Raw genomic sequence first — 26,605 nt, 5'->3', positions numbered from 1 at the left:
AAATCTATACCATTTATAGCATTAATTCCTACAAGATATTGCTTGAAAGAGTTCTAAATTTAAGTATGTTTGAGATTGCAGCACACTGTAATCTCCTGGAGATACACAATACACACTAACATATTAAAAAGGGTAAGTGCTGCAGCAAAGAAAGGTGTTTAGCTTTGTTTAAAGCAACATTTCCAAAACTAATTAAAAGTTTCTCTCTACTTTGTTTAGAGATCAGTAGCAACTATTAACATTTTGCAGATGATACCAAAGTGCCTATATTAGAATTTTTAGTCATTAAAACCAACTGAGGGGAATGGCCTCCATTTAGTTGTAATTACACCATTTTCTCTCAATAAAGTATATTTAATTACTCTGAAGAGTAACATACCACTGTGCAAATAGAACAATAAGATTTATAGCTATAAATAGAAGCAAAACCACTCTGTAAATATCTGGAAATTAGGAATGCAATGAATAACCATTTATCATCTCTATGACTAATGATATGTCCAACTGATGATCAATACACAGACATTGCATTCTTCCTACATGTCTATGACCTGGGTTGTGATTAGGAATTCATTTCTTGTTTGAGAATGCTCTGATTTCTCTAGTCACAAACAAACAATAACAGCTCACAGGGAGACAGAGTAAAATTATGACTTTATTCTTCCTTCATAACAAATAATCACACCCCTCTTTTTTTTGCTGAATGTTTATTTCTATAATAACACTTACGAGAAGAGGTCTTGTGAATCAGCAGCTATTTTCTATTGTACACAAAGGATCCCAGGTAATAGCCAAGGATTTTAGAGTTTGCATTTATCACAAAAGAAAATGAGGAGGTATAAAAAAAAGAAAATCTTAACATGGGGATGGGACATGGATTTCCTTTTCTGCTATAAGCCTGTGAGAGAGGCCACCTGAATGATCCTTCCCTTGTCCTAGGCTCTGAGGTGGAGTGCTAAAATCAAAAGTAAGAAGGGCAGGTGACCTCTGATAGTTTAAATTAGTGCCATCCCTTTGTTAAGTTTCAGGGAAGTAAATGCAGAAGAGTTTTGGGAGTTTCTGGAAGTTTAGGGAAGAAGCCTCCAGGCTAACACTGAGATGGGAATTTTAAATTTCGTCAACGGTGGATAATAATGATGCTTTTTAAAAGCTCAGAAACAGAACAGGAAAGGTAGGGAAATTCTGAGATAAATAAAGATTTGAATTGGAGTAGGACATACCCAAGTGTATGAGAGCTGTACAAATTTATCTTGAAATTTACATTACTTTATAGTATAGTTTATTAAAGAAAGTGTAATTTTACTTAATACAATCAATCTTTGTTAGTCATTGATTCTACATTTTTGAATTTACCTACCCACAATAATTTATTTGTAACACCAAAATCAATACACATTCATGGACATGTGTGGAGTGGCAAAAGATTTGAGTTGTCTGATTTGCATGTTCCCAGCTGAGGTCAAATAAGGTGATGCTTTGCCTTCTTGTTTCAGCTCTCACACTGCAAATTTTCAAGGTCTATTTAGTGCCATGTTTCTCATAGTTTTGTTTTTCTGATGATTTCTTTGTTCAAAATGAGCCCCAAACATTATACATAAAAGTGCTGCCTAGTGGTCCTGAGTACAAAAAGGCTGTGATGTGCCTTATGGAGAAATACATGTGTTAGATAAGGTTCATTCAGGCATAAGTTATACTACTTTTGTATGTGAGTTCAATGTTAATGAATCAGCAATGTATATTAAATGTCTTTAAACACAAATGCACATAAAACAAGGTTATGTGTTGATCAGTTAGTGAAAATTTTATGAGCAAAAGGTTATAGGAACCCAATCCTGTATTTCCCTTAGGAGCAATAATCCTATATTTGCTAATTTAGTGTTTGTGGTGACTTTATAGAACAGAATTATTGCAAATAACAAGAATCAATTATTTAATTAAGTAATTAATATTTAAATAGAGGCGTAGAGAGAGTATTACTTCAGAGGATTGCAAACTAGCTGGTTTCAGACTAATACTCCCACCAAGAACAACTATAGTAATTGAACAAAATATACATAAAATTTTTAAAGATATTAGAAAGCTATAAGGCTACAAGGCCTTGTGGGGCCAAGATCCAGGAAAAAAAAGGAAGCCCATAGAAGTGAGCATAGCAATACTAAAAGAAACTAAAGAAGACCTAAATATATAGATTCATGTATTGGAAGATCCAATTTTGTGGAAATGTCAGGTCTCTCCAAATTGGTCTGTATTCAATATAATTGCAATTAATATGTCAGGGCTTCAAATAATCAAGGTTGAAGAAGAAGAGTCAATTTAGAGTATTTACACAAGCATGAATGAATAATTCTTATAAAGCTACAGTAATTAAGACATGTGATATTGACTCAAGGGTAGATAAATAGACCAATGAAACAGAATACAGAGTCCAGAAACCGACCTGAACATGTATTAACACAATATATGGACAAAGGAACACTTTGGAACAGTAGATAAAGGATAAATGGTGCTGTGTTAATTGAAAACTCATATAGAAAAAAAAAAACTATCCCTATCTCACATAATCAAATAACAATCCCAGTTAGATTATAGCTGCGTATGTGAAATAAAGCCTCTAGAAGGGAGTAAAGTATCTTCGTATCTTTGGGGTAGGCATTTCTTAGGACACAAATGTATGAACCACAAGCAAAAAGGATTAATTCATTGTAGTACTTTAAAATGTGAACTTCTGTTAATCAAAAAACTATTATAAGAATTAAAAGGCAAGTCACATAATGGAAGAAGGTATTTGTAATACACATAACTAATTAAGAATTTGTACTCATGATATATACAAACCCCTTAAAATCAATAACCCAGGTTCCATAGACCTCAAGGGAAAGCCAGTGGGGTAATGAAGGGCAAAAATTCCAGGGCAGCAAAACTGAGGGAAATAGGAAAGAAAGGTAGGAAAGAAGGAAATACAAATACCTAGATACTCATAGCTTTATAAGAAAACATAGCTGATTGCTCAGTTTCCAGATAGGACATAGAGAGATATCTAGCTCAGAAAAGTATATGGAGAGGAGGGAAAGAGTAGAATTTGTATGCTGATTTCCATCTAGCTCCCGTCTCTCATTGTTATAATAGGGCATTAACTTGTTTACATTTCCCCGTTAAGATATCTGACCTTTCCAGGTAGCCCCTAAGGAAACTCTAGAAAGGTGATGGGAAAACCAGACCTTCTATAGTCTGGTAGGGTTGTACTTTGGTACCAGAACTGTAGTAGCTCCAGACAGTATTCATGGAGAAGGCCGTGCTTATTCTGGCGATCCCTAGGCATCCTGTGGTGTTAGGAAAGGAGACAACAGCATTGGCAGGTTGGGTTGTAAATTGAGCAAGTAGCTCAGGGCCCAAAAGCTAGTGGGTAAAAGGAGTGAATTAACTGCAGGGGGCATATCGATTGGTCCTAATACACAGTCAAATGGAAGAGTTGGGAAAGGACTTGATAATGTTCTTTGAAGATATCTAAATAGCCAATAAACATATTAAATGTATTCAACCTCCTTCATCATCGGGAAAATGAAAATTAAAACCACAATGGAATACTGGTACATTCCCACCCTAACTGCTAAATGGAAAAAAGACTAACAATATGAAGTGTTGATGATGATGTGAGAATGAAGCTCCTAAATGCTGGGTGGAAAGTAAACTGCAACAATTTTGAGCATAAATTGATATAATAACTTGGACTTTTCTACTAATGTTGAATATATATGCATACACAGAAATGCATATGTTCATCAAAAGACATATAGATGGATGTGGATAGTATCATTATTCTAATAGCCCCAAACTGGAAACAACCCAAATTTTTATTAATCGTAGAATAGATAAATCAACTGTGGCTCACATGATGGAACACTATGCAGCAATAAAAAAGAGCAAACAACTACTACTACAGGCAACAACATGGGTGATTCTCACCAAAATAATGTTAAGCAAAATAAGTCATATGAAAAGAATACATGATAGCATTTATGTAAAGTTTTAAAAATAAGTAAAAGTAAACGTGGATTTGGAAGTCAGGATATGGTTTTCTTCGGGAAGGAGGGTATGGATAGTGATTGGAAAGGGGCAAGAGTAGGCTTTTAGGGTGCTGTCTGGACCTGGTTGGTAGTTACAGGGGTGTGTTCACTTCGTGTCAATGTATTGAGCAATATAATTTTGGTTTGTGTGCTTTTCTATTTATTGTACTTTAACTTAAATATTTTAAAAAATAAAAAACTTGATAAAATTATAATATAAATAGAAAAATATGTCATAGAAACTGAATCTTGGTTATTGCCTTATTACTTTCTACTCACTCTTTAGCCTCTAGAAATAAGGTTATTGCCTTATTACTTTCTACTCACTCTTTAGCCTCTGCTATAACGTATAACTGAAATTGCTAAGGTATGAATAATACATAAGAGTACTTACTAAAGGCCAGGTAAGCAGTTTGCATACAGTCACTACTTCTGTCATACAAGTCCTAAGAGGTAGTTACTAGTATTATCTGAGCTCTTAATCACTATGGATCACTGCCAAATGTAATAGATGGCTTTCAGTGCAAATATGTCCATCACTTTGCTGTAGCAATGGAAACAGATGGCACTCCCTTCCTTAAAGTGCTCATATCTTGACTTCTATTACATTAGTTCTTCTCTAAAGTGTGTATTAGGAATAATAGTAGTCTTGTTGAATGTTAATGAGGTATACTATGTCTGAGAATTGGTCTGTGATTCACATTTTGAGAAATTTCTGGATTATATAACTTGAACAATTTTCCATTCCAGAGGACTGATGAGATGGGGACTTTTCAAGGAAGAAATAAATTATGCAGCATTTCTCAAACTTATTTGAGAAAAATCCCACCATATTATAACAAACCAGAAGAGTACAGATGCTTCTGGACTTATGATGGGGCTACGTCCCAATAAACCCATTATAAACTGAAAATATCCTAAGTCAAAACTGCATTTAATTACACCTAACCTACCAAATAACATAGCTTAGCTTAGCCTAGCCTACCTTAAATCTGCTCAGAATACTTATATTAGCCTACAGTTGGGCAAAATTGTCTAACACAATAAATAAAATGCAGAGTACTATACCTCACTGCTGCTGACCAGCATTATCGTATCACATATCACTAGCCCAGGAGAGAACAAAATTCAAAATTTAAAGTGTGATTTCTACTGAATAGGGTATTGCTTTTGCACCATCATAAAATTAAAAAATTGTAAGTTAAACCATTATAAGTACGGAACCATCTATAATGTCCTACAGAACATGCTTTGAGAACCATTTTATTAGATCAGTTACTCTTGTTTTTCTTCAACTTTTTAAGTTATTCTTTCTTTTTTAGCTCTCCCTTATCTCGTTCTATACTCCCTTCTTATGTAATGTCATATAAAATCATATGTCAATTATCATCTAAAATTTGATGACACCAAAATCCTTACCTTGAACCTAGATCTCTCTTCCAAATCCCTTATCTGTAGATTCAGCTATTTAATTGAAAAGTTTTTGTTTCCAGTTAGATGCTTCAAAGGCATCTCTAATTTGATAGGTTTAAACATAAATTCGTGGGGTTCTACTACAACCTCATCTATATTCTCTATTGAGTCCACCTGTGATTAAAACAGACACTTGGATGCCAACAGTCTCACCTCTGTTATTTACTCTCCCACTCATCATCTAACAGTCACCTAGTCCTATGGATTCTAATTTATAAATATATCTTGAACCTGTTTTCTCTTCATCTTAGTTCATACAATTGTCTTAGTTCATGCTTTCATCTCTTCTTGCAGCATTACAGCAATATCCTCCTAACAAACTTCATCATATCCCATCATCCCTTCTTATTTGCCTCCCTAGGATTAACTGATCCTGCATACCCCTCACTGTCCCTTCTCTACCTTCTAGCTATGGCTAGCTTAAATTATCACTGGTTGAGCAATCACAGATGGGGAGTGAGGTATAGTAATAAAGAAGATGGTTTTGACTTAGGCAACAGAATAATGAATAACCAAAGAGAAGAATAAGAGTGGAACCAGAATAATCAAAGTGGATTCCTCCATGATTGTCTTAATCAGTAGCTGACGTGAGTAGCTGATCTCTGTGGCCAGTGTAAGTAGGAAAAGTTAAGAATATATGTTCTAGAGTTTAAACAGTTTCTCAAGGTTAAAATTCCAGAATAAAGCACGCTTTCATGGATAAAATATTATGTTGGAAAAAATCACTGTGATACTTGATAAACATTAAAAAGAGGAATTTTAATGGGTCCTTAAATTGCTGTCTTACAGTCTTGATTAAGTGAAGTAACCTTAAACAGTGAGAACAAATTAGAATTTCTTCATCTTGTTTCTCAGAGAGTATAGACAGCAGGTTAAGGAGAGAGGAGAGAGAGTGGTGGCACCGTAAATTTGAAAACGGGTTCAGGACGCTTATCTGAAAATCAATGAAAGTATTTAGAAAGCACTGCGAAGTGAAAGGAGCAGTGGCTAGGAAGCCAAAGCGAATGTGGACATTGCCCCTAATAAGTGTTTGAGAGAGCAGACTTGAAAAAGAATGCCTAGAAAAAACAATAATGGGAAGAAGAAAACTAAAATGTATTGTGCTCCATCTCTGCAGCAGTCACCATTGTGCAAAGTGTCTTAGGTTTGCCTCTGTCTCTCTTTGTCTATTTCTCTCTCCCTCTATCTCCCTTCTGCCGTCTCTCAGTATGTCTCTTTTTCATTTTTACAGTGTTATTGAGATACAATTTATATTCATAAATGAACATATTTGAAATATAAGATTGTATGAGTTCTAACATGTATATACAAGCATGAAATCATAGCCATAATTACAATAACATACATTGACACCATCCACAAAAGTTTCCCTCTTTCCTTGCATAATTCATCCCCTTCCAGGCAACCACTTTGATATATAGGTATCCGATCTATGAAATGGGTTCCTGGAAATTAAAATCTAACTAGGCAACCTATAAATGTAGTGTAGACTTATGTTCACCTTCTCTAGTGGTAAAATTGCCAAATCCAAAATAAAATGGTAGAAACAGCAATTTTTTAAAAATTTGTGATAAGTCGTCTTTCATAATATTTGATTTTGTTTTCCAGAGCTCTGTGCTTTTGACATGATTCAGAGATATAAACTCTGAATTTCACCTGTACACAGAAGTATCCCACTGGTCTTATTGGTTCACTCAGAAATGGTTTACTATACTCTCCAAGTCTCTAGGGGTCAAAAGTCAGTGCTCTAATCAGTGTAGAGGATAGTGACCTCTTCTTCACTGCAGTGCTGAAGATCATTGTTCCCCTAGGTTTCACACTTTTCACATTACCTCCACTACCGAGCATGATTTAGAGGGAGATAGTAAATAGACAAAAAGGTCAGGTTCACATACATCTGTTTACAAAGTTCAAGTTCAAAGTAAGAGAGAAAAAATAGCCTCCGCTAAAGTTCTCATGAATTTCTATAGCCAGAAAAAACAAAAATAACCAATGATTACAATCAATGATTTCAGTGAATGAAGGCCTAACTTGGTGTTCATTTGCCCATCAACCAAGAGATATTTTTGTATTAATGGGCTCAAAAGAAAAGGCTCTCCTCAGGTTTGACTAAACTGTCCTTTGACAATATTGTTAGTTTTCTCTAATCTGGCCCATCAAGCCCAATAGGGAGCTTAGGTAAAGAAAACTGACATAACAGGAAAAGATATGTATTGTAAGTGATAAATTATTCCATGGTCGGCATTTGGTGATTACTCAAAAACGGTAAGGACCACATGTCTTTTTTGCATTTCATCTCTAGTACTTGTTATGAGAGAATTCGATTCTTGTTAATAAGAATTCAATAAACCATTTGTGGGATAAAAGCCTTTCTTCTCCATGTCTATAATCTTTTTGAAGGCAACAATTGTGTCGTTTATATCACAAAGTTTGTGTGCTTTGCACATAGTAGGTGCTTAATAAAATCTTTTCATCATTTAGTGAGGTTAGTGTTTTGAAGTCTGTTAGTTTTCTGCTGTAATAATAAAATAGAAATAATGAAAATAATGAAATGTGGTAATAGATTAGAAACAAGAAATGAAGGGAAATGACAGATCATTTTAAAATGTCAGTAATTTCGACATTTTAAAGTCTTCTCGTCTACAGCCATGCCACCCTGAACACACCCGATCCCATCTGATCTTGGAAGCTAAGCAGGGTTGGGCCTGATTAGTACTTGGATGGGAGACCACCTCGGAAGACCAGGTGCTGTAGGTATAAAAAATGAAAAAATAAAAAAATAAATAAATAAAGTCTTCTCTATCACATTTCTAGCCAGAACTCTAACATGGAGCTAAAACAGCTGATTTTGGCTGCTCTGTATTTTCCTAAAACTACATACTCATGATTATTTTTAAAAAGTGATGAATTATACCATAAAAAGGGAAAAATTTCCTCAAGATTAAGATGAAAAAACATGAAATCCCAACTCTGAATAATCAGACATCTACCCTGGTTATTTCATAAATAAGAGAAAATATTAACATTCCCAAATTTGGAAGATATAATGTCAGAAAAAGATACACATACTTCAACTTGAATAAATATGAAATGTTTACTATAATATCTGTATTTCTCGTTTCATCCTGAATTGATGAAAATTGTGCTATAAAACAATATTAGGGATTCATTTTTAGCAGACTCTTCAAATACGGTTGTACACTTGTAATTCAATATTTCTACTTAGTATGGCCAGAGAATTATTGCCAAGCAAGCATAGGTCATTTTCCTTCAATGTCTATGTTTCTCTTTTACTCTAAATTACCTTTTCTTAGTCCTTCTAAAATGTGTGATTGCATCCCATACTCTTTTTCCGTTAATAAGTAGATTCATTTCTCTCATGCCTGTGTCCTCTTCATTCTTTGCCTATTTATTCTATTCTTCACTGAACAAATGATTCTACTTGTCTACACAAGCTGTTCTCATCTCTCCTAGTTTTACCACAGTTCTCATTTAAAATTGTTTTCCGCAGTAAATTTTATAATCTGCTTCTTTATTCTCTACTGCCTTTAGATTAAAATGTAACAAGATTTAAAATGGAATATTTTCTGCCTCAGTTTTACTGAGGTCTAAATGTTGAATTATAAATAATTGCTAACTCCTTTCACACTATAGAGAAAAATACTAGCTCATCCATGTGCAGTTTGCAAGGAAGCAAGCTCCAAATTAGTACTGTCAGCAATTAGCCAGGCCTCCTATTCTCACAATCTATATAGGAGGTCAAAGAGTCCAAGAGGCAGAATATTTTGGGAGAAGGTGTTGAGGTGCTATGAGAATTTCCCACTGGGAAAAGAAGTTTGCTTTTCCCTTAGCCAAATGTTTGATCCAAGTGGGTCAATAAGCAACCCACTAAGAGTATGATAAGTGTCTCTTGGAGGGAAGGCTGCACAGAGTGTGACCGTATTTCTAACACTAGTGGGGCAAAGGTCTCCATGTTTCTCTTTTGTTCTCTGGTTCTTCTCTCCTGCTTTCTTTGATGAAGCAAGCTGCCGTGTTGTGAGCTGCCATATGGAGAGGTCCACATGTCGGGGAACTAAGAGCGGCCTTTGTGCAATAGTCAGCATGGAACTGAATGTTGCCAACAACCACATGAAACAGCTTGGAAGAGGATCCTTTCCCAATAGAGCTATAAGATGAGACAGTAGCTCCAGCCAATACTTTAATTGCAGTCTTATGAGAGACTCTGAACCAAAGGATCTAGCTAAGTTCCTGAACCACAGAAAGCATGAGATAATACATGTTGTTCTAAGTTTGGGATAATTTGTTATATAGTCAGAGATAACTAATACACCTGGGAACCAAATCTGAACCCCATGAATGGGAGTTAGCCTGAGGATGTCTTAAAGGGATCTCTTAGCAGAGGAATACCTGGAGTGGCGAGTGAAAGCTCCCCAGGAGAGGGACGACCAGTAGGACAAGATAACAAAGGGGGATCTTAAGTAGGCAGCCAGGAGAGGAAAGACATTGCATGAATCAAGTGAATTGGAGATCTTGGGGAGTTGGGGTGGAGAGTGTGTAGAATTTCTAAGGAAATAGCATAAGTGTCCATGAACAAAAGTTTGTATTGACCAAGCATTATACCAGAGTTGCTAAATTGCGACTATATCATCATGTAACACCGTAGTCTTCTGGGCTGGACATTAAAGGGGATAGAAGTAGTAGCTCAGGGACCAGAGAGTAAGGCAATCTAAGAAGAAAGAATCAGTCAGCCATGCCACTTTCCTACCGGTTTCTAGTAGGCCTGAGCTACGTGGGAAAAATGTTTTCTCAGAATGAGCTTGTACTTTTTGTATTTGACCAGACAAGGCTGGAATTATTTCTTATTTGCTTAGAGTGGATCCTTAAGTGCTTGAAAGTGATCACAGGACTATGAAATGATTGGTGAAGATATGGATACTGCCTGACACTTTGTCCGGGGGCGGGGGACTAGCAGATACATGAAGTGAGTTTACGAAAGGGTGTCTCAACCTCAAAACTGTTGACATTTGGGGCAGAAGAATTCTTTGTTATGCGTATGGGTGGGGGAGGATAGCCTGTGCATTATGGGACATTTAGCGGTATCCCTGTCCTCTATCCACCAGATGTCATTAGCAGCATATCCTCAGTTGTGATAACCAAGAATGTTTCCAGACATTGCCAAATGTCCCCTGAGATAGGGTGCAGAATGACCCTTGGTTAATGCTTAAAAACCTAGGCACCTTTCCCTTTGCAGTAAGTACAGTCTTTCATGGTCAATTCTCGGCAAAAGAGATTTAATTCTAAATAGATACCACTTCTTCAGTATCCTGTCTTCAACAATACACACACGTCTCTATAGATTATGTTATTAAGGTTTGACTTGGGCAATCAAATATATTAAGCCTCAAAAAGAAGTTCAATTGGTGTGCTGATTGCAAGGTTCTGTAAATTACTGAAAAATTATAGAATAGCACACTTAAAATGAATTAATTTTATTTTGTGTAAATTATACTTCAATAAAGCTGTTAAAAAAAAGGAATTTAAATAGCAGGAAGTCAGTCTTTACATTTTTGTATTTCCACAGGTCTTCTGCAGGTACTCTCTGCTGCTATTTGAAGATACATAAAACGCTTCTTTGATTACTGTGCTTTTAAAAAAAAATTTCTACTAAATCACTGCATTCAGAATTTATTACAATTCCTTTAACTTAGCTTTTGGCTAAACCCTCACACACTGATACTCCACTGGTGGGAAAATTTCATTTTGAAAAATTGGAAAGGGAAACGGCTTGCTCATTTTTATTTGATTTCAGTTATTGTTGTGCGGCTAAGTGGTCTCAGGCTTGTTTTCTTTCCATGTATTAAGCTTGGATTTCCAAAGAGGTGATTTTTCCAAAAGGAGATTTTGCAGGTAACCAGCGTGTTATATAGAATGTAATTTGGGGGCCTGAGGAAAGTGAAAAGAGACTCTGTAAACATATTCCACAAAAGCTCCCCTGCAACAGTTAATGGATCCACTTATCAAAAATGATGCCCACCAATAGTGAAAGTGATTGGTCTTCCTGACTTTGGATTTCTAAAAGGAGTGACCTCTTGGGCCTACTATAAACTGTGGTGCCTGTCCAGGGACAATTAACTAGAGCCTATAAATTGCATGGTGTTTAATTTCTTTAACAATTTGGGCAAACTAGTTAATGAAATAAGAGCCTAGAAAACCTGAAGGTAAATGTTACTTAAGATAACTGTGTTTTCATTTTCATGGCATTTTATACTTTTCAATACACGTTCATATTTACTATGGCAATTTTGCAAATTTTGTCCTATTTTAAGATGATGAAAGGGATACAAAGATAAATGAAATTCATCAGGATTACATCAGGACAATACTAGCCAGGATTAGAGCATTTGCTTCCTAGCCGGCTTCTGGGTTTTCTTAAAAACCTTTACTTTTTTTTCTGATAGCAAATTAATTCATGTTAATTACAGAAAAATATAAAAAAATATAGAAAGTAAAGAGAAGAAAATAATAAGTAACTCACCATCATCTGTCAGTGATGAGAATTGAGTCACTTTTGCCAAAAAATGGCTACAAAGTAGTGTAGGTAGTACAAAAGGAAAGGATGCCTAAGTTTCTAAGGGTCATATATCAGAAAATCTTTTTCAATTAGCACATGTATATGTATATAAGGTCTTCTTGCCAGATGTCAAATGTATTTTTCAAGAACTTCCTTTAGGCAAGATCATAGAGAGCCAGTGAGTTATTTTCAAATTTCTCCACTCAATTCTTATAAACAGCCTATTGATTAAGCTGGACTCAGTGATGTACAAGCTCAGAAATAATTTTAGCTTTTTACTACTTTCTTTTAAACCAGTGGTTCTCAACTGAGGGTGATTTTGGCTTCCAGAGACATTTGTAAATGTCTGGAGACATTTTTGGTTGTCACATCTGGGGAAAACTGTGCTGTGGCATTCAGTGTATAAGGTCAGGGATGCTACTAAACATCCTCCAATGCACAGGACAGTCTCCCACATACACAACAAAGAATTACATGGCCCAAAACATTAACAGTACTGACAGTGTTAAAGGAGATGACCACTGCTGACATTTTGTTGCATGTCCATCGGTATCTTTTATCTTTCTTAATTCTCTCTTTCCTTGTTCCTTCCAAAATTATATTCACGTTGCTCATCCACTGTCATATCTGTATTTCTATCTATAATTATATCATGAATATTCCTCATGATTCTTCAAAACATGACATTTAATGCTGTACAATACTTTATCATGTGATTTATTCCTTACTGATGATTATCAGTTATATTTCCAGTAGTTCCATATTGTAATTAATGTTGGTATGAACATTCTTGACCAGAAATCTATTTCCCATCCTCTAATGATTTCCTAGAAGTGCAATTACTGAGGCAAACTAAATGAATGTTTTTAAAGCTCTTCCTCTTGTTGCCAAAATATTTTCTCAATTAACTGTCTCTCCAGCAATACATTAGAGTACTCATCAGGCTGTGCTGTTTCTACCACATCTTGTTGAGTTAAAATTGGACATACTAACCCTAGCAGTTATATCTCATAGCTCTAATGTGATTTATAGGGTACTAAACACTTTTTCAATAAATGATCACATCATTGTGAATAACCATTCTCTCAGCTGACTAATGTGAGGTAGAAAGTTCAGGTATTATTACTCACTCTACCCCAAAAACTCATGTAAGGAACTCTTATTTGAAAGAAGTGATTTCTTCAAGTTCACACAAATTAAAAAATATATTTAAAAAATGAAGAAGGCTAAACCAAGACCAGAAACCTACCTTTATTCTGTGCTCTTGTCATTGAACCATAGTGCCTCATTATTTTTGAAATAATGCAATTGCCATTTCATAATGTGAATTATTTGAACATGGATAAGGATTTTGGCCTACATATTCTCCAATACTTGGCTAACGTTTTCCCTACCTGCCCCTTTCCAGCAGATGGTGCTGTTTTTCCAACATTTAAATCTGCTACACAGAAAATGATAACTTTTGATTAATTTTCACTTAAAAATGTTCAATAAAGTCTACTTTGCACATTGGTATTATTGAAATTGCCTACTGGCCCAAAATTGAACCTGAAAATGAGACAGCATACTTCAGACACAAAACCAGTTTTTGCACAATTCTAATGGGAACAAAGTGTTTTCCAAAGTACTGAGGGTAATAAATGATGAGACACTACCCAACAGCAATAATGTATTAAACCAGATCTTTTCCCTAGAGATGCTGAGGTAAATGTTTTGGGGAGGCTCTAAGAGTCACAGGTAGGTTTTAAAAGTGGTAATTATATAAAGATTGTGAGTCATTATACAGATTCTTTATTTTTTTCTATGGTAGATAGCAAAGAAAAAAATGTTAGTATAATATAAACTAGTTGGCCAGGGTATCATTAGTGACTGGTTTTCCAAAATTAATGTTAAGATGAAAAAACACAATATCTCTTTTTCGGCCAGCTCAATGGTAATAAATTTCTTATTGTCAGTGCAGGTTAGACGTTCTCTTAAACACAATAAGGACTTGGAGAAGAAGAGCACCTTTCCTTGGTTCAGAAATTGCTCACAATGTAGAAACGAAGTCAAATTTCTCTGGACACAGTGTCAGTTTAGATGAGGGTTCAGTTTCAAAAAGAAATCTTATGATCCAATCACAATGAAGAAAGAAAAAGTGTGCTTGAAAAACAAAACACCTAAACAAAAAAAACCCTTTAAAATCAATCTATAATCTGCATATCTCAAGCGACTGTTATTAGTTCACACAGAAAAGTCATCCATGTTTTGAGAAGTCCCAAAACAATACATAGGCTGTTGGTAAAGAGATTTATGATCAACAATATTGACAAACAGATGACCTATAATGGTTTCCTTCTCAAATTCGTAATTTGACAAGAAATGGAAATAAATGGCAAATCTAGGTTCGAGATCTTGTGTAATTTTCAAAGTGATACAAGCCATATTTGTACATATTTCAGGTTTAGCCCAAACTAATGTAATTGTTTATGAAGTTATCTATATTTATTTGTAAAGATTTTTGTTGCATAAACAAAAATTCAGAGGTACTATTGTATGAACCCTTTTCTTTTGCAAAATCACACAAGTACATATTATTCCATAGAAATATTCACACACACAAAAATGAAAAGTAGGCTCTTCTAAAAGGAGATGTTGGGCATTTGGAAAAGAGGCAGGCAGATAGATAACAAAGGCAGAAATCCTTTTTTGGATCTTGAAACATCCTGGAAAAAAGCCACAACTTTTTCTTTATGTAGTATTGCTTCAAAGAAACATAGTACTACTTTAAAAAAAAAAAAAAAAAAAAGCTCAACTCACATCCCAGTCTGGAGCTTCAATACTAGGAGTTAACAAACAAAACCATTTCTCTGCAACCCATTATTTTAAAACAGCTTTTAAAATTTGTTGTAATTTACTTAGTCTTCTATACATCCATTTGATAAACTGGGCTGTGTTACTCCTGTACTCACTGTAACTGGTGGTCCCAGTGTGCTTAGGGAAGGTGTTTTAAAGACTAAATTTTCAAAGGTGTCAGTAACCTTGCAGATTTGAGGTCACAAATAACCTACCCTGCAGAACATGTCAACTAAATCTTCCAATTAGAGGAGACCTGTGTTGACAGCTCTCATCATGGCAGGCATTGGATTTAACTGGAAGATTTCAAGCTTGAACATTGAGTGCTAACCTGAAAATGCACTATATCTAAGGAAATTCCACTTGAAGTAACATGAAAATTTATTCTAGAATTCTCCATGACTGCAAGGGCTCAGTCTTACTTATTGAGGTTTGATACTATACTTTATTACTAATATATTGAAATGTTTTTCTGTCTATCATTACTTTGTATCTGAATTTATTGTGCTCTAGTTCTCTTTCATGGGAAGCTGAGGGAGCTAGAGGAAAGTTCTCTAATATGAAGCTTGTGAGAGAGTGTCTCCTGATATTTTTATGAAAATTCAAATAGACTTTTATACTTTCATATTCTGTACATAGGAGGTAAAAATACATTAAGCTGTAGATGAGACACTATTGACTGTTCACTGAATGATATTGGCAAATGCCATACACAAAGAGACTATCAGACAGCTATATAGACCAACAGACAAAATTTCAGCAAAATTCACAGCACGAGAAAGGATGAAGGAATTCCAGTGCAACTAGCAAAGACTTAAAATCATCTAAATCTCCCAATTTAATCTGGTAAATTAAAAAAGTACATTAAGGTTTTCTCACTGAGAGAGAAAAAAAGTGTTTTATTATACACTTTCTTGGCTTGCCAGTTTCCAGTGGTTGGTTTAATGATCTTTGATATTTGCAAGAACTTTCTGAAGTTTTCTCCTGTGTTCTTCTGTTCCAATGTTTCTCTTAGGCTTGGGCACAGAGTCTGAGGTGCCCCATTTTGTATATAAAAGGGAGATTTGGCAAAGTCACAGCACCCGATGGGCCCTGCCAGCAGGAGTGATTTAAGGCAAGACTATGAGGCAGCCAGAATCACCCTGAGTCTCTCCTTTCCTTTGAGAATTGTCCATTCACTTCCTAATTTAGGCTGCTTCCTGTCTATTCTCAGTTCTGGAGCAGCTTTCTCACTTCCCACTAATTAATAGTTTCTAATAGTATTTATAAGTACTGTTTAGTTTTTATTAAGAGCTTTCCCGAGACATCTCTTATTTCCAAGATAATGAATACGCTGCTTAAAAGTATAGAAGCTATTTTGGAGACTTTGATCCTTTCTGAGCTCTTAGAACTTCGAACTAATTGTCTCCATCTCTGCAGGCCATCTGGGTGGGTATTTAGCTAATAAGGCAAAATAAGGAGAGTGAGCTTTGGGGTCAGACAGATAGATCTGGGGTCAAATGCCATTTCTATAACTTACTAGGTAGTTGACATTGGGGAAAAGTTTTAATGTCTTGGAGCCTTGGTTTCCTCATTTGTGGCCTACAGGTGATACTATCTGCAGGATTGCTGGCTAAAGCTCTATTAGAGATATCTGAATTTGTTTGAACAGACCATGTTCCTTCACCCCTTTTAAAAAATTGCCTCTCTATTCAATTTCTGCTGCAAGGTTGATCCTAGGGAGTTAGACTTAATACAGGTTAGACTTAACCCTCTGGCCACAGTGCTAGATCAATGTGGGAACCTAATCCTAAGGGAACCCATTTAGATATCTTAGGCTTCCCACAGTTTTACTTTCTATACCCATTTGTTTGTGAGTGGTGGGAGAAATGAAGAGTTATATAGGAGACAGTGGAGCTGGGGTGGGAAAAAACAGATGAATAGAAATGTAGTCACATTTCTAAAATGCCTCATCTTACACTGAGAGCATGCAGTAAATACTGACTATTTATTATCTTGTAGTTCAAGAAATTGTCCATTTCGTCATTTAGTGCAGATTACATAAGGTCCTATGTGAGGATTCAGCAGTGCCATGAAAACTGTTTCTCTGGGTGAAGTTTTATACATTCATTTATTATCTTTCATTATCTTTTTCTTATCATAGTTTTTTGATTATTAGGAATGTAACATGTATATTATTGACCTATTTTGTTTATTTAAATATTAATATTTAAGCCACTGTATTTTAATGTTTGAGCCCACAAAAAAATTAAAAATTAAAGATAGAGCAGAGCACTACAAATTATTATTAATGCTATGTTAGGTGCTACAAAATGAAATGCAGGTTATCAACGAGCGACGATGTCCTAGAACATTATTGCATGGCTCTTTTCATGTAACAAAATATAATTTAAACTCAACATATAAAAAGTGGTTTCCATAAACACTTTGGCAAAAGAATACTGTTCAATTTTCATTGAAAATAAGACAAAATCTTGCCAGTGTGATCAATTGAGATGTGGGGCCTCAGAGATCAGAAAAAAAAAACAGAATAAAGGAAAACAGCTGAGGAAAAAATACAATATACATATACACATGTATCAAACACAATGATCAAAACTGAGATAATGTAGATAACTTTGAACATTGGGGCTCTGATAATCATATCCTCCATGCTCTGAGGTGGATAAAGGAGCCCAATACTTACATTTTCTAAAAAGTGATTTTAGATTTTGAATGTAACAGAATTGTTTCTTAACTTTTATGAGTTATATAAGGATACTGATGCAACTTGAGCAGACAATATTCAGTTTCTGCAGAAACTTATGTTCAGCAGGGTTTCTGGCATAATGATAATTATCATTATAGTAAAAGCACTTATATATATGTATAAGTTACAAGTGTTAAGAATAATTTTAAAAGTGTAATTTACATTTGGAAAAAATATAAGGGTAAATTTAAAAAAAAACTCATTTTCTGAGAGCATTTAAGAAACAAAAAATAAACATGTAAAGCTTACCTAGTTTTAAGACAGTGTGTTCAAAATGCATAAAGAAAATATGTCCATAAGAATGACTTCATAAATGTGAGCTCTTGCTGGCTAACACCAATTAGAGTCAGAACCCAGAAGACAGAACCATAATCCAAAGATGTATTCCCACTAGCTTCCAAATAAAAACAATAAAATGAAGTTTGAAGAAAACATTTAATTTAAAGAAGTAAAAGGCAGGATTGATCACCCTTTCACTCTTTTTTTTTTCCATGCTATATTTTTTTTGCAGCACAGAAGAATGATCAGAAAGAAATGGAAAAATGAACTCTATGGAGAAAGATGTTATTTTCCCCAATGACAAGCTTTTTAGTATTTTCACCAATGCTTTTTGTATTCATGCAAAACTTTGAAATCAAAGCTTTGGGGTAAATCTGGAAGTTTGCCTATCACATATATTAAGCTGTTTCTAGACTAATGAGCATAGACTTGAATGTTTTACTCAGTGGAAAAACTCTTACTAAACTCAGTCTCTGAAGTTAACGAAGACACATAACTGTATTCCTTGGCGTCTATTGTTTTAACAACAGCTGGATGCCAAAGAAATTTCTCTTATCTGTCCAAAAGATGTATTTGTCAAAATCTTTTTATAAGTATACCAAAATCTTTGGAATGCACAGGATAGCATCAATGTCTATTGAGTCCCAGGTGAACTAGGGAATAACAAAGAAGGGCACAGATGACAAGTATACAGTATAAAAGGACAATGTGAGGATTTGATGAGAGAGAACATGATATTTGATGATTCTAAGATTAGGTCTGAGAAAAACTGAGAGCGTTTCAGGTTTACTTTATGTGACAGTTATGATGAAAAAAACCAGGTTTGGGAATCAGTGAGATTTGCATTCAAATTCCAGTTCTGCTATGAGCAAGTTATTTTGTTTTCTTTTTAGCTTCAGTTTCTCATTATTAAGTGGGAGTAAAATATGATCTCTTAGAGTAGTGAAGATTAAAACGAGCAATACATAAAGCCTACATATTATATGCATAGTACCCAGAATACATTAAGTGCAACTTTTAAAATTATGATGGTGAATTTGGGCTAGTTAATTATTCTAAGTATCAGTTTTCTCAACTTCCTTATCCTAAAAATGAGGAATTAATAATATCTACCACCATGGACTTGCTGAAATAATTAAACAGAATATTGTATATCAAATGCCTACTACAATAAAATTTCCTTTTCACTCAGAATGGAAGTTGAATATCTTTGTTTCTTTTATCAATGAGTTCGAAGTTAAGGCACAGTTAACTAAAACTTAAACTGGGATTTCATTAATCGTGCTATAGAATGGCAAGAGAAAAAAAGAGTTGAGTATTCACGTGCTGATACAAATTCTGGAGGTGAGACATTTGCAGTCTAGGAGGACTTTTCCATGATGTCAACTTCTCAGAAAATGAAGTGCAAATTCCTACAAAGCCCTTCATAGTCAGATCCCAATCTACTTTATAGCTGTATCTTCCATCACTTCCCTATGCTCTGCTTTGCGACTATACCATGATCTCCATCCCATCTCTTTCTGTCCCTTTCTATACCCACTGCTTCTCTTATCTACCTCGTTAATCCCCACTCATCCACTGAAAAAGTTTTTTCTCTGGACTTCTTAATTCTCCAGGTAGTCGGTTTTTACCTTTTCTCTAGGTTTATAGCACTCTGAAAGTTTTGAGCATACTTGTCAGGTTGTATTTAGTTTGTTAATGGGTTTTCCTTCCCCACCAGACTTTGAGCACCTCAGGGGCAAAGGACCTAATTCATTTTTGGAATCACGTCAGTGCCTACTATGATGCTAGAGTACCATGGTGTTCACCAAATATCTGGAGATATTTTAAACAACAAGGCACAATTATCTACATGTATTTCCATTAGAAAATAATACCATCTAAAAAGACAGTCGTTCACACTTTACAGGTTACTTGCAAATTACCTAAACTTTGGCCTATACATAAATGCATGATACTATCTGTTACCTTTTAGCATCGACTTTGCTTTCTTCCCTCACCGATGTGTGCTCTGTATATTTATCTGGGTCACTAGGCACCAGTAACCCCTACAAACCAGTTATATTTCTAATAATTGGTCTGATTCCAAAAATAGGTAGACACTTAAATATGTTTTCAGGATAAGACTTAAACATAATGCTTATAATTGTGAACTAATTAAAAAAGAGGAAATGTATTCCCAAACATGATAAATGTTCTGTATCTTAATATTCCTTGGTATGCTATTCACTCAGATCACTTCTAAACTTGCTGTAGTGTGCTTCAAAGCTGCAACGCATAGGAAAAAGAGGATTAGTCATCCAGTTACTGACAGAACAAACAGGTCTGTGAATACTTGTGCATTTATGCATTTTTTTTTCCCTTCAAATGCTTTCCGATAATACCAAAGACACCTGGCATTGCCGTAGATATAAGATTAACTTTGGCAGCAAAACATAGAAGAAAGAGCTTTCTTGGGGCAATTGTTCCATGAAAGTAAATTTATAATTTGCAGTCTTCAGCCTCTAAGATTTTTAAAGTTGATTATATGACATAAATGTAGTAAATGAACAAGTAAATAAATGACTAAGTATACCAGTCTGTAGATGTGAACGATACTATTGCTTTGCTTTGATTCAATTTTCAGGGGTATCTAAAACAAAACAAAACAAAACTTCACTCAACTCTATTAATTAAATTCTATATGAAGACCTGGCAGCCATAGAATTTTCTGTAAAGGGAGAGAATTATTTCCATCTTCTAAAAAACTCTGGTTAAGAATGGGGTTCTGTGCTCTATAGCCCTTGACAGAACATTTCATTATTCACTCTTTGGAATCAAATAAAGAAATCCAGGCTGAATTGGTGGAAATAGGAAACCTCAGCTGGAAAGAAATTGATTTATTCAATTGAGATCATGACGGGTTAGTAGTGGAGTGAAAATCAGAACTAATCATGGTATGATCTCTACCAGGCTCTTGAACATTTTGGGTAATGATTCAGATGAATCGAAAGCTACAATTTTACCCGTCAGGTGCTCAGAGGCTTCTGTTTCACATAAGCCTCCTATGCTTAAGAGTTCTCTTGACTCAGTGAATAGATTTTTGTTACGTCTCATTGGGATACACTCTCTCTGCTCAGGAGGAGAGCTGTCCCTGCAGGTGAAGTGAACTAGGACCAAGCTCATTCTGACTCAGCTTAGCTGACTCCAGGCTTTGGCATCAGAGAGGAAATTAAAATATAATTTCTCTGCTCTAATGCATATCTGTCTAGGTCTTCCGGACTCTCAGATCCTTAGACCATACAAAAGATATATGGCTTACCACCATTTTCCAATCTCTGCCATTGCAAAAAACCTTTGGAAGCAAATCAGCCTGAGGCATCAATTATCTTATCCTTTTGTTCATTATTAACACGATAAGGAAATGTGCTATTATTTGCTAAAAATAGTTTTAAAGAAATGAATTTATTTTGCTATACATATTGATGCAACTTCTTCACATGGCAAGGATTGATGAGATAATTTTTTTTCATAATTGTACATTTCAAAATGAAATAAAAGTTTAAAAGTGGTTAGTTAAAAGTAGATAGATAGGCATAGAAACAGGCACTGAGATTGGAATTAGATTTAGGTTCTGTTCTCTAGTTTCCCTTCTCAGATTGGCTACAAATTAGTATCTGAGCAAATGTCTTAGCTACCTTTTCCTCAGTGTACCCACTCCTAAATGAGAAGATTTATTTATCATTCTAAAATCTATCCTTTGAGGGTCTAAATTGTAAGATGCTACACTGGAAACAGTAAACGGGGGAACGTTTTAGAATTTTTAATTTCATTTTTACTGAAATAACTTTGCAGCATATTACAGATAGAAGTATCCAAAGGTACTGAGACAAGACCAAAAAAAAAAAATCACAATTTTTTAATTGTCATTTTTGAGTTAAAATAAAGTAGCGCATTTCGCTGACTCTTTTGTATGGAAATCTCATTAGAAAAGCAGCTCAAAATATGGCTGAATGAAAATGTGGCCATCACTTAACAGAGATTTGAATGTTTACTAGCTAGTCTGTGAAATCCTCCTTCAGAGTTCCTGGGGTAGGAGAGCTAAAGAAATTGCATTTGTGATACCATGTGACTCTCATAGGTCCCTCAGAAAACAGCCGAGACCCTAACTAGATTCTCGGAGTAAAAAGCTAGTAATGTTTTGGGAGGGGTTTGATTCTAAAGAACAATTATAATTTAATAAAGTTCTGAATTTTGAACTATTAGTTTCTGAGACTTTGTTCTCTAATTTGCCACTTCTCTATATTCTGTCGAGTAAGTAAACAGAAATTGGAGGCCCTTCTTAGGACTTTTAAATCTGTGGGGATGGGAAATAAGACATAGGCCTGTATCACCATAATGGTGTAAAGGAGTGCTGGGTACTTAGGCCTGGGGCACTAAGGGTGTGAGTGAGCCAGAGCATGCAATGCTTTTTGTCCTGAGTTTTGAGTTGTTGGGTGAGGCTGCTTTAAAAACTACAGAGACTCGGATAAATTTCCAAGAACCAATTCAGGCATGAAGTAGCCATGTTATTCATCTTTGCTTCCTCAGGTCATATTTTCTTTTCGGTTTACTGAGTCCTGAGCCTGCTCGCTTAAGGTTACCAATGACTCTTGTTGCTAACTCCACTACATACTTTATGGGTGTTATCTTTTATGAATCCCTTGCACAATAGCACCTTCTTCCTTGATGCTCTCTCTACATTGGGTAAATGTTTCTATTTAATCCCGGTTTTCCTTCTACTTCTCTGCTGATTCTTTCTCAGTCTTCTTTGCAGATTTCCTGTTCTCTGAACATTCTTTAAACAGTGATGCCCATTTTAATTCCCTTCACATCATCAAATGTTGCCAATTATCAGTAATAGTCCGTTCTCCCTCTATCAAAGTGTTGTAGTGCCTAAAATTCCACCATTAGACATTCATTTCTTTATAGTCTCCTTGTATAATATAACGGACTATGTGAGGGATACCTTACTAAACTATCAATGTGTTAAAGTACACCTGCTATTCAGAGCCATTCTCCTCTGTAAAAGGTGGGAACTAATGACTCTCTAATTCAAAGCAACTAAGCACTCTCTGATTCAAAGCAACTAAGCAAGGAGAAGACCGAAAGAATGGCAGGGAACACCTAAAATGAGCTTTGTTTCCTTTACAGTTTTGCTTAAGGTTACTGCTCTTTACCAAAAGTCTCTCCAAAGTTTTTCTCTTTATTGATGATAGAACTTTGCAAAGTGAGCAAGAAGTTCTACCTACTATTGCTGCTAATTATCCAACAGTCCCTGAACCTTTTTCTCAGATGTCCATAGTACTTCCTCAGTTTTTCTCATATATGTAAAATTATTCAGTAAGATTAGTGACTTACTCTGATTTCAGCAGTAGAGCAAATATTAGTCAGTCCAATTGCTTAGAGCAATACAGGATCTGAATAGCAATAGAGATTCACCCTAATAATTTAAGGAATACTTTCTTGAGATAAATCAACAAATCCCTAATTGGATTACAGTGATCAGACCTACCCATGAGAGTTAACTTTGCCAGTGAAAGATTGAAAAAGAATTTCCTAAGATAAATCCAATTAAATTTTATATTGAAAGATAGAACAGGAAACCTAAAGGAGAGGCAACTCAGTCTTTTGAATTGAGTGCTGAATTATGAAATAGAGTTGCTACAGCCTTTTCCTAGCATCTTTATTCAATCTTTCTCTGGCCCCGGGGAGTCTCTTCTCCTCGATGTATCTATCTATTGAGGTAAAATTAATTAATCCTGCTAATGACATAAGATGTTGTTCCTTGAAGCATGAAAGTAGCATGGAAATATGGTGCTTGAAGTCCTTTGGAATTCGGCTTGATGAGGGAGATTCTCCAATATAATTGCAGTAAGCTACTTTGCAGCTAAAGTTAAGAAGCTGAAGAAAGAAATCTCGGTGATGGCTCAGAATTTAAAACGAACGACCCTGGTTTTCATTTGGGTGGGTGGGTTCAACCTTCTTGTAGTGAACTTAGGATTCCTGCAAGTGCTAGAGCCCCTGTATAAAGATTTGAAACTATTTCCTAAGTAATAATAGCCAGAATTTATGTGCCAGCCACTGTTTAAAGAAAGTATATAACCTATGTTAATGTATATGAGACTCTTTATAACCTTTAAATTATATACAATTATTAGCTCCAAATTATAGATGAGTAAATTTAGACACAGAAAGATAAAACATTTTGCCTAAGTTCACCAACCTCTAAACTGGCAGAGCTGGGTTTGAGCTTATGTTTTTCTCCATCAAGCTATATTATCTCTTTAAATTTTCTTGAAAATTAGTTAAGATTCCATTAGGATATAAAGACAGCATGATTGGAGGGTAATGGTTAGGGAATAGAGACAAGAAAGTGGCTTAGTCTTGATCTTTTGGTCTTGATGGTCTATCTATTAAAAATTTCTTAAACATCTACCGTATGCTAAGTGTGATGCTAGGTGATGGGGTGTGTCTTGACCTTACAGTATGGTGGGGAAACAAAGAAAAATATAAGAAACAAAGGAAAAGATATATAAGTATATTATGCTGTACAAGATAAACGGTGTAGAAAAAAATAATCATGAAGCAAATAGAACACCAAAGCACAGACCTGTTTCCATGAGGTGCTCAGGAAAGGCTTCTCTGAGGAAGTAGCAGTGGAACTAAAATTGAAGGATGAGTTAGCAATGAGAAGTTTGGGGATGGGGATGGAGAGTGGAGGGAAGAAGAGTATTTCATACTGAGAGAGTACATGTGCAAGACTTGAGGAGAGAAGGGGTTGTTTTTTTTTTGATTATTGAGGATTGGTTTGGGGCCAGTTGAGTTGCTTTTTTTTTTGGTTTTCTTGCCACTTGAGTTTTTGCTTTAGGGTTTTTTTTTGAATTGTTGACCTTTTTTTGTTTTTTATTGTTTTTTTTTTAAGGATTGCAGGATTGGATTTTGGAATTCTTTTTTTTTTTTGGGGGGAATTTTGAGGGGGTTTTCATTTTGTTCCTTGCCTTGGGTTGGGGGTTGTTCCCTTGCCTTTTGGTTTTTTTGGTTGCCCGGGTTGTTGGGGAGGGTTAGGGGGCTTGCCAAATTTTCGGTTTCTTTTTCCCCTTGCAAAGGGTTCCGGGGGGTTCGGTTTTTCCCAATTGGGCTTTTGGTTCGGTTTTTTTTCCCTTGCTTTTCTTGCCCTTTTTGGGATTTCCTTGGCCCTTTTTTAAATTGGTTCCATTGGTTTTTTTCCGGTTTTTCATTTCGGAAGTTGTTTTCCTTGCTTAATTTTTTTCTTTGAAAAATTAAATTAAATTTAACTTTTTTTTTTCGTTTTTAAAACGATTCGGCGGGGGCCTTTGAAATTTTTTTTTTTCCTTTTAACCCCTTGGTTTTTTTTCCTCTAAAATCTTACCACCTACTCTTTTCAACTTCCTCTTAGATGTCATTTGCTTTTTATCTGCGAAACAAATGCATCACGCAGACTGGTTAGCAAGAACTAGCAGGAGCAACTGTCCACCCTTGAACTGATTTATTTTCCAGAAAGAGAGCTTTGAAAAAGTAGAAACAACCTTTCCTCTGAAAAGTCTAGTCCAGGACAATTTCCTCTGGTACTATTTATAGAGCTAGCCTTTGGAATCTCAAACAGGCTGTTATGGATGTATGTATGTATGTACACACAAACAACACACACACACACACACACACACACACACACAGAGTTAAATGAACCATTCAGCTGCAGTAGGGAGTTTCAGGCAAAGGAGAGACTGACAAACACATTTAGGTCAAAAACATATCCAAGAGGAGAAGCAAAAGAAAAGGATGGCAAGATTCAGAAAGAAGAGATGAGGATCTCAACTATCAGCGACTATATTGACATATTGCATAACTTATTTACAAAGCAACTCTGGCTCTTGGAGATTAAAACCTTGTTGGGAAATTTCACCAGGCAGGGCTATTTTCTTCTTTATTAGTAGTCATATTGTCATTTCTATCTTCTTCAGTAATGAAATCTGGTACTATGTACTATGTGCCTTCCGTGCCTTCTATCTCCACTGGCATTGCACTCCAATTCAGAAACAAAGACTTAGGTTGAGTCCTGGCTCCACCATTTGGAGCTCCACCAATGGCTCTACCATTGCCTTTGGGTAAACGCCTAACCTCTGCAGATCAAGTGTAATATGGATGAAATCGACCAATCGTTCTGACCAATGGTTCTGACCAATAATGGAGAGCTAATAAAAACCATGCAGAGAACGTGGTTCCATAGTGTAGCGGTTAGCACGTCTGCTTTACATGCAGAAGGTCCTGGGTTTGTGCCCCAGTGGAGCCACGGTCCATGGTCTACGGCCATGCCACCCTGAACAAGCCTGATGTCTAGTCTTGGAAGCTAAGCAGGGTTGGGCCTGGTTAGTACTTGAATAAGAGTCCACCTTGGAAGACCACCTTGGAAGACCAGGCATAAATAATTAAAAACAACAACAACACAAAGAGCAGGCTCATTAAAGGAAGACAGGGCCTGGGCATTTGTACTTTCATCAAGTTTACCTGATGATTCTGATACTCATCAGATTTTGGCAATTAAAGATAAGCAGATGTAACAAGCACCTGGCTTTTGATAATATTTCCTAACTA

The 26,605-nt window shown here is 35.5% G+C and overlaps 1 protein-coding gene and 1 non-coding gene across 3 annotated transcripts in view; one reads left to right on the top strand and one right to left on the bottom strand.

Annotated features, from left to right (window-relative positions):
- Positions 1 to 26,605, bottom strand: part of TRPM3 (transient receptor potential cation channel subfamily M member 3) — a 512,305-nt gene that overhangs the window by 308,213 nt on the left and 177,487 nt on the right. The gene's annotated exons all lie outside the window — the stretch shown is intronic.
- Positions 8,176 to 8,294, top strand: LOC111746398. The gene has a single exon (XR_002783087.1). It is a non-coding gene; the product is annotated as a 5S ribosomal RNA (ribosomal RNA).

The sequence above is a fragment of the Pteropus vampyrus genome, unplaced genomic scaffold (genome assembly GCF_000151845.1).
Source record: "Pteropus vampyrus isolate Shadow unplaced genomic scaffold, Pvam_2.0 Scaffold186, whole genome shotgun sequence".
Lineage (NCBI taxonomy): Eukaryota > Metazoa > Chordata > Mammalia > Chiroptera > Pteropodidae > Pteropus > Pteropus vampyrus.
The sequence above is the reverse complement of the archived record's forward strand: the minus strand, read 5'-3'. Positions and strand labels throughout refer to the sequence as shown.